This window comes from Rhinoderma darwinii, chromosome 4, assembly GCF_050947455.1.
Source record: "Rhinoderma darwinii isolate aRhiDar2 chromosome 4, aRhiDar2.hap1, whole genome shotgun sequence".
NCBI lineage: Eukaryota > Metazoa > Chordata > Amphibia > Anura > Rhinodermatidae > Rhinoderma > Rhinoderma darwinii.
The window spans coordinates 79308312-79326781 of NC_134690.1; the positions used below are offsets into that span (position 1 = coordinate 79308312).

Consider the following 18470-nt stretch of genomic DNA (forward strand, 5'->3'; position numbering starts at 1 on the left):
TTTTTGCAGCTTTTATACAGGAGACAGTGAGAAGCAGCATCTCATAGAAATCCACTGGGGATTTTGCACACAGCACTCACATAGTATGGACAGTTAGTTTAAGACAGGGGAGTTTTATAACTCGGCAGCTAATCATTGTATGGACTTACCTATTACATCACTGCACTACTGCTTCCTTAGAGAAGGGATAGCAGCAATCTTTGCATGGGGGGTGCCTGAGAGCTGCCAGGAGGGATTTGATAGCCGATTATGTAATCCTGTAGTTCACAGGAAGTAAAGGGTCTTTCACACCAGCAGAAACTCGGCCGCTGCAGCGAGTGCCGATCAACGAGACATCGTTGATAGGCGCTCCTTTGCTCCTGTCTCACGGAAATATGGATGGGGACGGGCGGTAGTTACTCCGATCGCTCGTCCCCATACATTATTATATAGAGATGGGCTGCCGACAACGATCATATTTTACTTTAAAACGATACGACCAGCAGATGATCAAGCGGATTGCTGCCCTTTTTACACAGGGCAATTATCGGCAACGAGCGTTATATGAACGCTCGTCTGCACGATAATTGCCCAGTGTAAAACCCCTTAAGTCACACAAGTGAGACTGACCTCCTGTCTACACATGGGGGCATGGTCAACTTTTGTGGTCAGACAGATCACGACACAGCTGCCCATAATGAAAGGGTTCCAAATACACGGGTCGGGTACAACTGAGTTGGGAAGAAACAAAACGATACTGCTAGAATATTGATGGCGAGTTAGCATTTTATATGCAAAAATAAACAACAACAATTGTCGGCATGCTTCTTTGAGCCTAGCCTGCTGTTTTCCCATCTCTAACACAAGGACTTCAGGAACAGCTCGTGTGTAACCGTAAAACTTTATTTGCTGAATAATAGCTCCACTTTTTTTTAACACCGTTTTAGTTTAAATCTATAATAACTATTTCATTATTATATACAATTTTACATTAAATATAATACTGCTAAATCATGTCCTCTTCCCCATTCACACCGATAGTTGCACTTAATATTCGGTCAGCTTTCCATCAGCTGTAAAACTTCAGGGCTAGTCATTGTGGAGAGGATGTTCTGTTATGGTGTACTGTGGAATATGCAGTGCACTCTATAGGAATTAGATTTTTTTTAAAAAAAAAATACTCCTCCCAAGATGCACTGAACCAGACTACAATGTAATGTGGGATCTCAGCTAAGTTGCTAAAACCTATGAACGCCTTTGAAAACGTTGTTTTTTTTTAAATAAAAATGTCTATCAGTGTGATTGGTGCAACTTTCTAAACACTTATTAAAAATAATTTTTACTTTTTGAGATACAGCTGCTTTGTATCATGTATACAGAGCAGCTGCAACTAACACTGAAACCTATATCCATCAGGTCAGCGACACTGACTGGTTTAGTGACAGCGGGTCCTGCGTGCCTCTGAAACGCAGGATCAAGCGGTTACCGATCACATCTAAGTTGCTAACATAGAGGTGATCGATAACAGGTGTATCTGACATACAGGACCTGCTGTCAATGAACCCGTCAGGTCTCAGCACACGATACAGCTGCTCAGTAAACAGGATACAAAGCAGCTGTAGCTCAAAAAGTTAAAATTATTTTTAATAAAAAGCAATTAGAAACTTGCACTAAATAAAAAATAAATATATATATTTATACACATATACATACACACATTTAAAAAAAAAAAAAAGGGGGGGGGGGAATTTAAAAAAAAGCTATACATAGCCTTTAATGGTGCGTCGGAAGGGAACAGGGTTGAAGAAATCAAAATGGCATGCAGCAGAAAGCCCTGAATATTAACGCAGCGTAAGACATGGGGTTTCTGAAGATGAAATCTACGTATAATGTTGATTAACCTTGCAAATACCTAATTTTATTGAATGGTTTATCGTTGAACTTAAGGACCAGACTCCTGAGAAAAAGTTGATCGCTAACTGGTCATAGCAAGGGGTAAACCGAAAATAATAAATTTTCCCTATACCACCACTGAAGAGAAAAATGAAGCATTACACAAACCCATTAAGATCTATGGGTGTCAATGGAAAAAATAAAGTCTTCGCCAACATGTGCCTTTCATGATATTGTAGAACCAGAATATTTACCTACTACATTTACACCAGACTCACGACAGTTTGATCAGATTCCTGACAGGGTAAGACAAGCTCATTAGAAGGAAAAACTCACTTTAGTGGAGTTGATCAGAAACTATAAAACAAATGCGGGTCTACAACGTCTGTCCTTTTGGCATCCGCCGGGCTCATGAATATAGAGGTCAGTATACTTTTTTGGAATAGATGGCTATTAGCAAAGTCAAGAAAACAGCAGATCTCGTTCTTGATTTTTTTTCTTTTTTTTTTTTTGAAACAGCACCACTCAAATCCATGGGATGTGCCTGGTACTGCAATTCAACCCCATAAAATGGAGTATTGTAAATCCACAGCATGGCGTGTATGTTGAAATGCAAAGGGAGGAATGTGGCAAAATCCACATATTAGGCCTTGTTCACACTGAGGTGGTTTTTTTTTTGCAGGCAGAAAAGCAGATTTTGACCTGTCTGCACTCTTTGTAGCGTTTTTCACTTTGTTTTTCGGCTGCGGCCATTGAGCCGAACACTGGCATTTCAAAATCTAACTCAAAAATCATGAACGAATTATGAGGCAGATTTTTTTCTGCCTGACAAAAAACCCTGTGTGAACGAAGTCTTAATTTTTGCAGGGATTTAATTCCTTGGTCTACCATTTAGACAAATGCCTGAGATTCTGTTGATCGACTAGATACATTTACATCAATTGAGAAAGCCATTCCATGCAACTCCGATGTCATTTTTAAAAAAAAATAATAATTTACTATTTACAATAAATAATGCAAATCTAAAAAATAAATTTGAATACACTGCAGCATTCAATGCGCAACTGGAAACCAGTCGTGCCACTTTTTCTGGTCTCTGAGTTCCATCAAGTAATCTCTTGGCTGAAGGACAGCCTCTTGTTACAGCATATCTATCACTTATCCGCTGAAGAGGTTTACAGGGAGCCGTGAAGTGGCAGCAGTCTCACCCTCTATGTCCATTACAAATCCCCATTTTAGGAAACAAATACAAGGGTTACGTCTTACTGGTCACAAAGAAACCCATCCTGCAGAATTAGAGACTGTCACCACATTATAAGTGCCCTATCTCCTACATAATGTGATCGGCGCTATAATGTAGGTGACAGCAGTGCTTTTTATTTAGAAAAACGATCTATTTTTACCACATTGGGAGCGATTTTAGCTTTATGCTGATGACTTTCTTAATGCCCAAGTGGGCGTGTTTTTAATTTAGACCAAGTGGGCGTTGTACAGAGGAGTGTATGACGCTGACCAATCAGCATCATGCACTCCTCTCCATTCATTTAGTCAGCACATAGTGACACTGTGTTGTTCACTATGTGCTGTCATATACTGACACATTAACGTTACTGAAGTGTTTAGACAGTGACTAGACATTCCTTCCAGCCAGGACAGGATGTCTATTCACAATCCCGACACTTCGTTAACCTTTGTTTGGTACTTACAGCAGAGCAAAACTTAATCTCCCTGTAACCTGTCATTTACAGCGTGATCTCACGAGATTACGCTTGCTCTGCTGTAAGTACCACAGAAACGTTACCGAAGTGCTGGGATTGTGAATAGACATCCCGTCCTGGCTGGAAGGAATGTCTATTCACTGTCTAAACACTTCAGTAACGTTAATGTGTCAGTATAAGACAGCACATAGTGAACAACGGAGTGTCACTATGTGCTGACTAAATGAATGGAGAGAAGTGCATGACTGATTGGTCACTGATTGGTCAGCGTCATACACTCCTCTATACAACGCCCATTTGGTCTAAAAGTAAAAACACGCCCGCTTGGGCATTAAGAAACTAATTAGCATAAATCTAAAATCACTCCTAAGGGTATGTGCACACACACTAATTACGTCCGTAATTGACGGACGTATTTCGGCCGCAAGTAGTGGACCGAACACAGTGCAGGGAGCCGGGCTCCTAGCATCATACTTATGTACGATGCTAGGAGTCCCAGCCTCTCCGTGGAACTACTGTCCCGTACTGAAAACATGATTACAGTACGGGACAGTTGTCCCGCAGAGAGGCAGGGACTCCTAGCATCGTATATAACTATGATGCTAGGAGCCCGGCTCCCTGCACTGTGTTCGGTCCGGGACTTGCGGCCGAAATACGTCCGTCAATTACGGACGTAATTAGTGTGTGTGCACATACCCTAACGTGGTAAAAATAGATTGTTTTTCTAAATAAAAAGCACTGCTGTCACCTACATTATAGCGCCGATCTTCTTATGTAGGAGACAGGGCACTTATAATGTGGTGACAGAGCCTCTTTAAGAATCTAAACATGGGACATTGACGTATCAGGCCAACAATCCACTAGATCTAATATAGTAACTAATCATACAAAACGTACTGCACAATAAGAAAAGCATACAACCAGACGAAAACTTAATCATTGTTTCTGCTGCTTATTTTCACAAATGTTTACGGAGTGAGGGAGAGGGGAATAAGCCGCTGCCATTAGATTGTCAGCAGGACAAACAAGTGTCTGCAATTTATAGGCACCCCCAAAATAATTGAGTAGAATAGGTCAAGTTTTATTATGCATTGGACTGTAGATTTAGGGCCTGCTCACTGTACTCCACACACACATCAGGCAGGGGTGGTGGTGTGGATATGGAAACCATCAATACTAAACGAAAATTACCATGCAAATAACCAATCCTCTGTAGGCCTCTTTCACAGGAGCGTATTTGTAAACGTCCGTATAACATGGACGCATTACGGATGATTCTGCATCAGCATTACATATCTGCAATACTGATGGGATGTCTTCTAGGGAGGTAAATTTATTACGTAAGACAGTAGTTTGCAAAACAGATGCAATACGGATCACATACGGACCAAATACAGATGCAACATGGATGTATTCATATTTTATTCAATTTCCATAGACCTCAATTAAATAAGGGTGAAAGTATTGAATGCTGCGTTTTTAAATACGCGCTTATTTTATACACCCATGTGAATAGCCTCATTGATTAACATTACAGAAAAAAACAGATGTAGTACTGATGAAGAATAGGCTTGTGTGTAAGCTCCAGATTACTCGGATGATACACAGGACTAGATCTGCTTTAGTTGGTGTGTGTGAAAGAGAAACCTGCTGTCAAGTTGTTTTTTTTTGTTTAATGGTGCCCAACATATAATGGATTTTTGTCATACCGGAGTGTGGACTGTCTCCAGAGTTTAGTGTCTGTCAGGAATTTATGGTCAACTTCAGGATAATTTAAAGAGGCTCTGTCACCAGATTTTGCAGCCCCTATCTGCTATTGCAGCAGATCGGCGCTGCAATGTAGATTACAGTAAAGTTTTGTTTTTTTAAAAACGAGCATTTTTGGCCAAGTTATGACCATTTTTATATTTATGCAAATGAGCCTTCTTAAGTACAACTGGGCATGTTTAAAGTTATGTCCAAGTGGGCGTGTATTGTGTGTGTACATCTGGGCGTTTTTACTACTTTTACTTGCTGGGCGTTGTGAATGGGAGTGTATGATGCTGACGAATCAGCAACACCCAGCTTCTGGCAGTGCAGACACACAGCGTGTTCTCGAGAGATCCCGCTGTGACGTCACTCACTTCCTGCCCCAGGTCCTGCATCGTGAAGTGGATGATGCTGATTCGTCAGCATCATACACTCCCAAAAAAAAAAAACGTTACTCTTATCTACATTGCAGCGCCGATCTGCTGCAATAGGAGATAGGGGTTGAAAAATCTGGTGACAGAGCCTCTTTAACCCCTTAACGCTCCATGACCTACTATTAGGTCATGCTAACTGTAGCGTTCGCGCTCAGTGACCTAATAGTAGGTCATGGAGTAAACACGGCGCCGTTCGCGCGGGGCGCGTTCATGAGCTGTGATAGCTGCTGTTTCCGACAGCAGACTATCACTGCTCAATGTGCCGGGACCGATCGCGGAGCTCCCCCGCCGATTAACCCCTCAGAAGCCGCGTTCAATAGCGATCGCGGCTTCTTAGGGGTTAATCCGCCATCGCCGGCCTGCTACGCGATAGCGGCCGGCGATGGTGACTATGGCAACCGGACACCAAGCAATGGCGTCCGGCTATGCCATAGACGGAAGCCTAGTGGGTCCTGACAACGTCAGGACCCACTATGCTTGCTGTCAGTGAGTAGCTGACAGCTCTAATACACTGCACTACGCATGTAGTGCAGTGTATTAGATTAGCGATCAGGGCCTCCTGCCCTCAAGTCCCCTAGTGGGACAAAGTAATAAAGTAAAAAAAAAGTTAAAAAAAGTTGTGTAAAAATAAGAAAATAAGAGTTTTAAAAGTAATAAAAGTAAAAGTCCCCATTTTTCCCTGATCAGTCCTTTATTATGAATAAAAATATATAAACAAACAAATAAACTATACATAATTGGTATCGCCGCGTCCGTAACGGCCTGAACTACAAAATTATTTTGTTATGTATCCCGCACGGTGAACGCCGTAAAAAAAATAATTAATAAACCGTACCACAATAACAATTCTTTGGTCACTTCACCTCCCAAAAAATGGAATAAAAAGAGATCAAAAAGTCGCATGTACCGAAAAATGGTCCTGATTGAAACTACAGTTCGTTACGCAAAAAATAAGTCCTCGCACGGCTTTATTGATGGAAAAATAAAAACGTTATGGCTCTTAGAATAAGGTAACACAAAAAGTGAATGATTGTTTACAAAACGTATTTTATTGTGTAAATGCCATAAGACATAAAAAAACTATAAACATCTGGTATCGCTGTAATCGTATCGCCCCGCAGAATAAAGTGAATATGTCATTTATAGCGCACGGTGAACGCTGTAAAAAAAATAGAATAAAAAAACAATAGTAGAATTGCTGTTTTTTAGTCACCACGCCACCTAAAAATAGAATAAAAACTGATCAAAAAGCCGCATGCACCCCATGAAAACTACAATGGATTCCTCAAGGGGTCTAGTTTCCAAATTGGGGTCACTTTTGGGGGGTTTCCAATGTTTTGGCACCACAAGACCTCTTCAAACCGGACATGGTGCCTAATAAAAAGGAGGCCTCAAAATCCACTAGGTGCTCCTTTGCTTCGGAGGCCGTTGCTTCAGTCCATTACCACACTAGGGCCACATGTGGGATATTTCTCTAAACTGCAGAATCTGGGCAATAAGTATTGAGTTGCGTTTCTCTGATAAATCCTTTTGTGTTATAGAAAAAAAATGGTATAAAGAGGATTTTCTGACAAAAAAAAAAAGTTGATTTCACCTCTACTTTGCTCTAAATTTCTGTGAAACACCTAAAGGGTTCATAAACTTTCTAAATGCTGTTGTGAATACTTTGAGGGGTCTAGTTTCTAAAATAGGGTGTTTGATAGGGGTTTCTAATATATGGGCCCCTCAAAGCAACTTCAGAACTGACCTGGAACCTAAAAAAATGAATAAATGAGGCAATACTTCGCTTCTCACATTATACTGATAATGAGCCGTGCCCACCCCGAGATGACCCCAGTTTTGACCGTTTGTATAAACGGAGACCCCTATTAGACCGTTTCAGTGCCCGGTTTTCCCAAGCATACACCCCCGAGAAGTGTATTTCTATTGATGAGTCCCTGGTACATTTTAAAGGGAGGGTTCAATTCCGCCAGTACCTGCCGGGTAAGAGGCCAAGGTATGGCGGGAAGATGTATAAGCTGTGAGAGTGCATCAGGGTATACCTACAGGTTTAGGATATATGAAGGAAAGGCCACCCCCAAACCAGACTGCATCCTGGACTACAATAGGTACATGGGAGGGATGGACTTGTCAAATCAAGTCCTGAAGCCCTACAGCGCCATGCGGTGTGGTATAAGAAGCTGGCCGGGCACATCATACAGATGGCTTTGTACAATGCGTACGTGCTACGTCGATGTGCAGGCCAGACGGGAACTTTCCTGGAATTTCAAGATCTAATCTTTAGGGACCAGGAAGTGGGGGCACCCAGTACTTCTGGAAGCGAGGCCACAAGCATCGTACCAGGGCAACACTTTCCAGGAGAAGTTCCCCAAACCGGTGGAAAGGGAAAGAGTCAAAAGAGGTGCAGAGTCTGCTATAAGAGGGGGATAAGGAAAGTCACAATATACCAATGTGACACGTGTCCCGACAAACCAGGGCTCTGTATAAAAGATTGTTTTAAAATGTATCATACATCCCTTGATTTTTAATTTACCCTGATGCACTCCGCACAGCTTACCCCCCTCATCTTTCCCTTCTGAGCCCTGCCGTATGCCCAGGCAGCTGATAACAGCCACATGTAGGGTATTGCCGTACCCAGGAGAACCCACATTACAATTTAAGGGGTGTATATCTCCGGTGGCGCATGCTGGGCACAATATATTGGACACTGAAATGGCATATATATATATAAAATTGCAAATCTCACACTGCACCATCTGCTGCGCATTATCTTTTACACAGTACCTGTGGTGTCAAATTGCTCACTACACCTCTAGATGAATGTCTTAAGGGGTGTAGTTTTTAAAATGGGGTCACTTCTCGGGGGTTTCACCTGTACTGGTACCTCAGGGGCTTCTGCATACATGACTTAGCACCAGAAAAGCTCCAGTAGGCCAAATGGTGGTCCTTTCCTTCTGAGCCCTCCCATGGGCCCAAACGGCAGTTTATCACCTCAAATGGGGTATTGCCGCACTAAGGACAAATTGGGCAACAAAATGGGGTATGTTGTTCCCTGTGAAAATAAGAAATTTTGATCAAAAATGACATCTTATTGGAAAAAATATCATTTTTTTCATTTCACACCCCAATTCAAATAGGTGCTGTGAAAAAACTGTGCGGTCAAAATCATAACAAAAACCATAAATGAATTCCTTGAGGGGTGTAGTTTCCAAAATGGGGTCACTTCTGGTGGGTTTCCATTGCTTTGATACCTCTGGGGCTCTGCAAATGCGACATGGCACCCGAAAACCAATCCAGCAAAATCTGGACTCCAACAAACACATAGCGCTCCTTTCCTTCTGAGCCCTCCCATGGGCCCAAACGGCAGTTTATCACCACAAATGGGGTATTGCCGCACTAAGGACAAATTGGGCAACAAAATGGGGTATGTTGTTCCCTGTGAAAATAAGAAATTTTGATCAAAAATGACATCTTATTGGAAAAAAATATAATTTTTTTCATTTCACAGCCCAATTCAAATAGGTGCTGTGAAAAAACTGTGCGGTCAAAATCATAACAAAAACCATAAATGAATTCCTTGAGGGGTGTAATTTCCAAAATGGGGTCACTTCTGGTGGGTTTCCATTGTTTTGATACCTCAACGCCTCTTCAAACCTGGCATGCTGCCTAAAATATATTCTAATAAAAAAGAGGCCTCAAAATGCACTAGGTGCTTCTTTGCTGCTGGGGCTTGTGTTTTAGTCCACGAGCGCACTAGAGCCACATGTGGGACATTTCTAAAAACTGCAGAATCTGGACAATACATATTTAGTAGTGTTTCTCTGGTAAAACCTTCAGTGTTACACGAAAAAAATTGAATAAAATTGAAATTCAGCAGAAAAAATGAAATTTGCAAATTTCATTTCCACTTTGCTTTAATTCCTGTGAAATGCCTGAAGGGTTAAAAAACTTTCTATATGCTGTTTTGAATACTTTGAGGGGTCTAGTTTTTAAAATGGGGTGTTTTATGGGGGTTTCTAATACATAGGCGCCTCAAATCCACTTCAGAACTGAACTGGTACCTTCAAAAAAAGGCTTTTGAAATTTTCTTAAGAATATGAGAAATTGCTGTTTATGTTCTAAGCCTTGTAACGTCCAAGAAAAATAAAATAATGTTCAAAAAATGATGCCAATCTAAAGTAGACATATGGGAAATGTGAACTAGTAACTATTTTGGGTGGTATAACCGTCTGTTTTACAAGCAGATGCATTTAAATTCTGAAAAATGCTATTTTTTGTAAATTTTCTCTAAATTTTGCAATTTTTCACAAATAAAGACTGAATATATCGACCAAATTTTACCACGAACATGAAGCCCAAAGTGTCACGAGAAAACAATCTCAGAATCGCTTGGATAGGTTTAAGCATTCCGACGTTATTACCACATAAAGTGAAATATGTCAGATTTGAAAAATGGCCTCTGAGCCTTAAGGCCCAAACTAGGCTGCGTCCTTAAGGGGTTAAGCAGCAATAATGTCATGCCCCAGAAACAATTTGTTACCTGGTCACAGCAGGATTACAACACAAGAAGATTAATAGTGGAACATTGGCGAGAACAAATATGGGAAGGAGGACGGTATGGATGGTCCTAACTAGAGATCAGCAAATAATTTCACCCGATTCACTGTAGGGATGCACGATGCATCGAAACTTCGATACGGTTTCGATACTTTGCGTCCCCAAACGGTTCGATACCGTTATTTCATGTATTTTGATACTTAGCTGTGCGGCCGCACAGCTCAGTATTGTAACACATGAATGTATGAGAGCGGGGCTGCGACTGTGTGATGCAGTCATTGCCGCGCTCCTGAGTCCTGATAACAAGGTGTCAGGATGATGTGATGCGGCCGGCGCTGCACTAATGAGCGGCGGCACTGAAGACAGAACATGGCAGGTATACTGCAAAACACCCCCATGTTCTGTCTTCAGTGCCTGAACCGCCGCTCATTAGGGCAGCGCCGGCCGCATCACCTCATGCTGACCGCGCACGCATTTCCTGTCAGGAGCGGGGCAATGACTTTATTACACAGCTGCAGCCCCGCTGGCGGAGGTCGGTGAAACCTCATCTCCGCCGTTATTCCCGTGAATGCTGCGATCACAGCGGACTGCAGCATTCAGGGGAAAATGAGAAGGGGGGATGCCCCTTGGATCGCGTCACAGGGAATTCCCGTGACGCGATTGAGGGACATACCATATATGGGCAGACAGCCCAGGGTCCATTGAAGGACCCCAGGGCTGTCCTACCATATTTCCTGTTGTTAGGGCATACTTAGGTATGTCCTAACAACTGCCTGTGTACTATCAGTACACAGGCTAATATACTGGCATATAGATATATGCCTGTGTACTATCAGTATATAGATATATGCCAGTACATTAAAGTTTAAAAAAAAGTAAAAACAAAGTAATGTTAAATTTTAAAAAAAATACATACACCTTTTTTACAAACAATAAAATAAAAGTCTCAATACATAAAATATACACACATTCTGTATTGGCGCGGCCGTAATAACCTTCACAACAATTTTTTTGCATCATTTATGATGTGTACGCTGAAAAAAAAATCAAATAAAAACTGCTCTCTTTCACTTCGGACTTATTCAGACGAACGTAAAAATACATCCGTGCAACGCGCGTGATTTTCACGCGCCTCGCACGGACCTATGTTAGTCTATGGGGCCGTGCAGTCAGTGATTTTTGCGCAGCGTGAGTCCGCTGCGTAAAACTCACGACATGTCCTTTCTTTGTGTGTATTTCGCGCATCACGCACCCATCGAAGTCAATGGGTGCGTGAAAACCACGCATGGCACACGGAAGCACTTCCGTGGGACGCGTGTGATTCGCGCAACAGCAGTGAAAAGTATGAATGAAAAACAGAAAAGCACCACGTGCTTTTCTGTTTACAAACATACAGTGTCACAATGATGGCGACTGCGCGAAAAGCACGCAGCTGCGCACCATATGATCATGACACACGGAGCTGAAGTGCTTTTTGCGCACGCAAAACGCCGCGTTTTTTGCGTGCGCAAAACGCACACGCTCGTGTGAATCCGACCTTATTGCGAGGCACGAGGTGTGATGAATTTAACCTCCATGTGCCTCATATTAATAGTAATTAACCCCATCATGAATAGGGGCTATTTAGGTCTAAACTCTATGGTTGAGAGAGCCGGTGTTTTTTTTTTTTGGGGGGGGGGGAGGGCCTTGTCGGATGATTAATTCCGACGTGGCTTGTGGGGTTAGTCGCCCAGTTTATGGGTGGACAAGGTCATGAATTATTGGTATAATATTTATTGGTTTTTAATATTAAAATATTTGGTATTTATTACAAGTTTAATATTTATTCTATTTATTATGTAACCCCTTAATAAATACCGTGGCCATTTTATTCCATCTGCATTGTCTCTTGGTCTTTATTTATTAATTAAGTTTTAGGTATGTGTGTTTCGAAGGTTGGGTGGCGCTTGTGTTACCATGAATAGGGGCTATTAGCCGGTTTACAGCATAGCCCCTCATGGTAACACGGCACCCCCCCTTTTTCCTCCTGTTTTCCTTCAGTTCCTTTTATGGTCATTAATTAAAGGTCATTCGGTTTAACCCTCTTTTTCCCCTATTTTTATTTGGTATGAGGTCAAGTTCAGGTCAGTGGTGCCCCACCCACTTGGTCTTGGCATGCACAGGTTCTGGAAAATTCCTCTGTGGCGGGAAAATCTGGTGTTTTCATTGGTTCCCTTTGGTAAAAAGGCGGGAATTTTGAATATATATTCCCAGGTTTTGGAGTGGTCTGCTGCCCGTCCGAGTTGGATGAAGAAGAGGAACATCATCGCCAGGAGAAACACATCTGCTTCAGAATGGAAGAACTTCTGAGGGAATTAATTCGGAAAGCAGAGGGTTGTGGTGGCGAAGCTTGGCTCCGAAAGTGTCTTGAAGCTGCTCCGGGCGCAATGGAGGAAGTCGGACTTACGTCAGCGGATATGACCACATCAATTGAGCTTCCGCCGGAGCTTGTGACCCTGTTCATGTAAAGGGTGCTGGTGCCAGTGAAGACTCCCCAGGTCCACGGAAGAGGCAGCGCAAGACTAGGCATGTATATTCACCTGCTTGGGAAAGGAGAGGGAGACTTGGGAACACCGGTAAATCATCTCCAGACCGAAGTAACCGAAGACTTGCAGCAGCAGATAAGAAGTCTGAGGAGCAGCTCCAGGCTGGCGTTCCTGTCCAGGAGGGTGAGACTTCATGTAGACTGAGCGCTGCTCAGTCTGCCAACGTTAATGTTGATCCTAATGCGGATATTTTAGTTAATATTTTTAGAACGTTATCAGATTTCACTAGTAAATCTGTGATGAACATTAGTTCCCCAGCAGATGTTTGGACACCTAATGTAGTTCCAATGGTGGATTTGACTAAACCACTATTGGAAAAAGGTGTAGGTGTTTCTGAAGCCTGTGTTAAAGAAGCTATTGCTTGTGAGGTGTCTCCGTTAGGTTATCATTTGCCATGATCTATTAAGGAAAAGATCTGGCGTAATGAATATATTGATTTATTATCTTTGTTACCTTCTTTTAAAGAAGCAGTTTTGAAAGATAAGAAAACTGATGAGGATGAAAGTAGAAAAAGATTTGCTTCTAGGTCTTTTTACAATTACTTGCAGGCTTATTGCATTTATGCTGCTGTATTTGGGGAGAAATTCCCACAAAAGTGTTGCAGTTTATTCCAACACATCGATATTGTTTTGGAAGCGTACCGTAATTTTGGAAGTTTTGCTTGGTTCAATTACGACGACCTCTTTAGACAAACTGTAACACCCCATTTAAGACCTGGATGTACAAAGGCGTAGGCCTCTGGATTAATTTAATGCTTCCTCAGAGAACGGGTGTTAATCCAAGGCAAAATACCCCTAATGCACAGACTACATTGAGAAAAGGAGTTTGCTTTGCTTACAATGAATCTCAATGTAAATGGTTAAACAATTGTAAATATCGTCATAAATGTTCACTTTGTTCCCCAAATTTTCGTTGTTTCAAGAGATCTAACCAAGCAAATCAACATAGTAAGGAATCCGTTCTTAAAGGCACCGATGCCGGTGAACTGGCAAAGAATGGTAATGTGGTTAGAAATGTATCCAGACAGGGAGAAGGCTCTAATGCTCCTGAACGGGTTTAAAGGAGGTTTTTATGCTCCGGAGTACAAGGGTGCAGGTTGCTTATGGGTCGATAACCTTAAAATCAGTAGAGAAGCATAAAGAAATTGTCATTCTAAAATTAAAGAATTAGTTGAAGGAAGAATTGCTGGTCCATTTTCCTCTCCCCCCTTTATTAACTTTAGAATATCTCCTTTGGGGATTGTCCCAAAGAAAGAACCAAATGAATATAGGTTGATTCATCATCTTTCTTTTCCCGATAAGACTTTTCTTAATGATGAAGCCGAGTCAGATTTTGCTTCAGTACAATATTCATCTTTTGATGATGCAGTGGTACTGTTGAGAAAATTCAGCCATAGATCATTATTAGCAAAAGCGGATGTCAAATCCGCTTTTCGGTTATTACCCGTTAATCCCTTAGGTTTTAATTCTTTAGTTATTCAATTTAATAACAAATATTATTTTGACAAATGTTTACCCATGGGCTTTACCTTGTCGTGTTATTATTTTGAGGCTTTTTCCACTTTTATTCATTGGGTTACTTTGAGGGATGGTGATTTGTTGCATTACTTAGATGATTTTTAATTTTTTGGTCCAGCGGATTCACAAGTTTGTTTCAATCTGTTAAATAAGTTTATTGAAGTTTGTGAGTTTTTTTAATATCCCCTTAGCAGGTGAGAAAACAGTTTCTCCATGTTGTGGTCTTGAATTTCTAGGAATCACAATTGATACGTGTTTGATGGAATTCAGACTTCCGGAGGTTAAATTATTAAAATTAATGGATGTATTATCTAAAATGCTAATTAGTAAAACAACTTTGAGGGAGCGTCAATCTTTATTAGGCCTTTTAGTATTTGCCTCAAAAGTTATCCCAATGGGTAGAGTTTTCTCTAGAAGGCTCTACACATCTACAAGAGGTTTGAAATCTCCATTTTCGCACATTCGTCTAACTAAGGTTTTGAAAGATTATCTTAGGGTATGGCAGGAATTCTTACTAAATTTGAATGGTAGAAGTATTTGGCAGGAGGAGTTTGTCGATTCACTTGCTCTGCGCCTTTTTACAGATGCTTCAGGTTCTATGGGATATGGTGAATTTTTGGATGGTCATTGGTCAGCTGAACCTTGGGATGAGTCTTGGGTTCAAGCTGGACTTACAAAAAAATCGGGTTCTATTGGAGTTATTTCCGGTTGCAGTGTCTCTTTATATTTGGGGTGAATCCTTGAAGAACAAACTAATATTTTTACATACGGATAATAAAGGTGTGCTGTTTGCAGTGAATTATTTATCATCTCTTAGTGAATTAGTGATTACGTTATTACGCCATTTGGTTTTATACGGTTTTAAATTAAATATATGGTTGAAGGCTAAATATATTAATACTAAATTGAATAATATAGCCGATTCCCTTTCTCGTGCACAGTGGGAAAGATTTTACCAGCTGGCCCCTCATGCGGAGAGTGGGAAATCGATGTCCGGATCACTTATGGCAATTGATCTGGGATTAATTTCGAAACATATTAAAAATTCTCTTTCCCAGCGTACTTGGTCCAGTTATTGTGTCTCTTGGAGAAAATGGTGCATGTTTTGTGACATTTTGGAGGTAGGGCATTTAAATAATTTTTTAGAGGTAATATTCTCTTTTGTCTGTTCTTTATTTAATTTAGGTTTAAGTTTTTCATTGATTCATAAAACGTTAGCTGGAGTTTCCTTCTTTTTAAAACTAGGTGGTTGTCGTTAGTTTAATGATTATTTTCAGGTGAAACAATTGTTAAAAGGTTATTCTAGATCGTTCTCTTCTGTTGATAAGGAGGCCAATTTCTATTGATATTAAAGAGAAATTATTGGCTATCCTTCCAAAAATTTGTTTTTCAAATTAGGAGTGTATTTTATTTCGGACGTCATTTGTTCTTGCCTTTTTTGCAGCCCTGAGAATTGGTGAATTTACAGCAGTTAATAGGTCATCTAAATCCAGTCTGTTATTCAGTGATGTTCGACTAGAGAATTGTTCGGTATGGATATTGATCCGCAGATCTAAAACTGATCAGCTAGGCAAAGGCAAATTGTTGAAACTTAGAAAGCTGGTGGGTTCTAGTTTATGTTCTGTGTTGGCAATTTAAAATTATTTGGAAGCAAGGCCTACTTTTTTGGGTTCATTTTTACTTCACGCTGGCTCTTCTCCTTTAACAACATTTCAATTTAATGCAGTTCTTAAAAAAATGCTTGAATTTTATTAATTTAGAAGGTTTTGGTTTTTCGTCTCATTCATTCCGCATCGGTGCTGCAACAGAGGCGGACAGGATGGGTCTAGATGATACAATTATGAAAACGTTAGGAAGATGGGATTCCGATTATATGTTAGACCAAATCTTGCTCGTTTTAATTTTTAATTCCTTTTTTCAGGTAAGCCAGTTTCCATTTGGATATGTGGCCATTCTTTCATTTTCTGGGCATGGAAGAGAGCAGCTGAACGAAATATAATTAATTTATTTATGGATCCTAACCTAGTGAGAGTCTTCTGGTTTGGTCATAGGGGTTTAAGCTGGAAATACATGGTACAATATTTAAAGGAGACGAAATTGACTTTTCAGGATCCCGATGCTGTGATTGTTCATGCAGGTGGTAACGACTTGGGCAAAGTTAATACTTTAGATCTTATTTTTGAAATGAAACGAGATTTGTGTTTCATCAAATCCATGTTTCCAAATGCTATCGTTATGGAGCGGTTCGGATTTTTCCTTCATGGAAAAAAAAAAATCAGAAAAAGGATCAATAGAAATATGGAAACATTTTTAACTTCTATTGGAGGTTGGTCATTTAGGCATCAGGATCTTGAGGGTTTTGTTAAAGTCCTGTATAGAAATGACTTGGTTCACTTATCAGATGTTGGTTTGGACATTTTTAATTTAGGTCTAAACTCTATGGTTGAGAGAGCCGCAGTGTTTTTTTTTGGGGGGAGGGGGGGCCTTGTCGGATTAAATCCGACGTGGCTTGTGGGGTTAGTCGCCCAGTTTATGGGTGGACAAGGTCATGAATTATTGGCATCATATTTATTGGTTTTTAATATTTATTAAAATATTTGGTATTTATTACAAGTTCAATATTTATTTATTCTATTTATTATGTAAACCCTTAATAAATACCGCGGCCATTTTATTCCATCTGCATTTTCTCTTGGTCTTTATTTATTAATTACGTTTTTAGTATGTGTGTTTGGAAGGTTGGGTGGCGCTTGTGTTACCATGTAACTCACACATTAACCCATTATGACTGAGAAACATGATGGTTAATTACTATTAATGTGAGGCATATGGAGGTTAAATTCATCATCACACCTCGCGCCTCACATCAGAAAATGGAAGAACTTTTTTTTTTTTTATTACTGTTGGCAAAGTATCGAATTGGTATCGAAATCGCGATACTAAACGAAGTATCGGTTTCGAAGTCCAAATTCTGGTATTGTGACATCCCTAATTCACTGACTCGCATTTTTGATTATTTTGTCGTCACAGGATGACCTACTGCTTATTTTGATCTGCGGAAATCAGCTGTAACCTATAGGGGAACAGGGCCATAAGTTTTCTATTACCTGCAGCGCTGCCACAGGAGAAAAAAAAGCATTAAGTAGTTCCCATTAAAAGCAATGGGCTGTATGTGTATTGCACGGACGTGCTGGGTCCTCCAGAGGGAAAGATGATGGCAAATAGATTCCCCCTATCTTAATGGTCGGCGAATCGCAAACCATTTTGAGTATTGTTAAAACTCCAACAAAACAAGAAATTCACACGTCTTTTTTTAATCAGTCCAATTTTTTATTAACAAGAACAATAAGACATTGACAGTTATAGCATCATCTACAACAGTTCCAGTAGGACAGAAAAAACCCCAACATTGCACCCCCCCCCCTCAACCCCTGCACAGCCCCCATCAGCATCTCTAACAGTTACAAAAAAACAAACAAAAAAAAAAAAAATTTGCAAGACCCATCATTTCCTCCCCCATATGCTCCTAAAGTGACTACAAATGGTCCCTTAGAAGACTTGCGTCTGTATTCTGCTCAGTTCAGAGGACACCACCCCAGGGCAAGCCAACCATCTTCCCCACTGCTTATACTCCATCAGAATGTTATGATTTAGCATTCCCACAATTTCCCTCTGCACTGGGGGTTCCACATCCAGCCAATGTTTAGCGATACACGTCCTAGTCTGATATTGAATTTTTGCAATTGCCAAACATTCCAACCTGTCACCCCCCAGTTCACCTGTCACCCCCCACAAACCCCAACAGCAATACCTTTGGATCTGCCGCCAATTCCATACCATATACCTTTTTGATCAGTTCCAATATCTCCCCCCATAAGGCCCCACATGTCCAGAACATATGATATATGTCCGCCTTCTCCTCCGTACACCTAGGGCATTTAGCATCCGATCTGAGCCCCATCTGTTTTAGCACCCAAGGGGTTCGGTACACTCGATGAATCAAAAAGAGTTGTGATCTCCTCTGCGCCAGACTGAGAG

At 40.9% G+C, this 18470-nt stretch overlaps 1 protein-coding gene across 1 annotated transcript in view; it reads right to left on the reverse strand.

Annotated features, from left to right (window-relative positions):
- ATP1B3 (ATPase Na+/K+ transporting subunit beta 3) overlaps positions 1–18470 on the reverse strand; it is a 65803-nt gene that overhangs the window by 18809 nt on the left and 28524 nt on the right. The gene's annotated exons all lie outside the window — the stretch shown is intronic.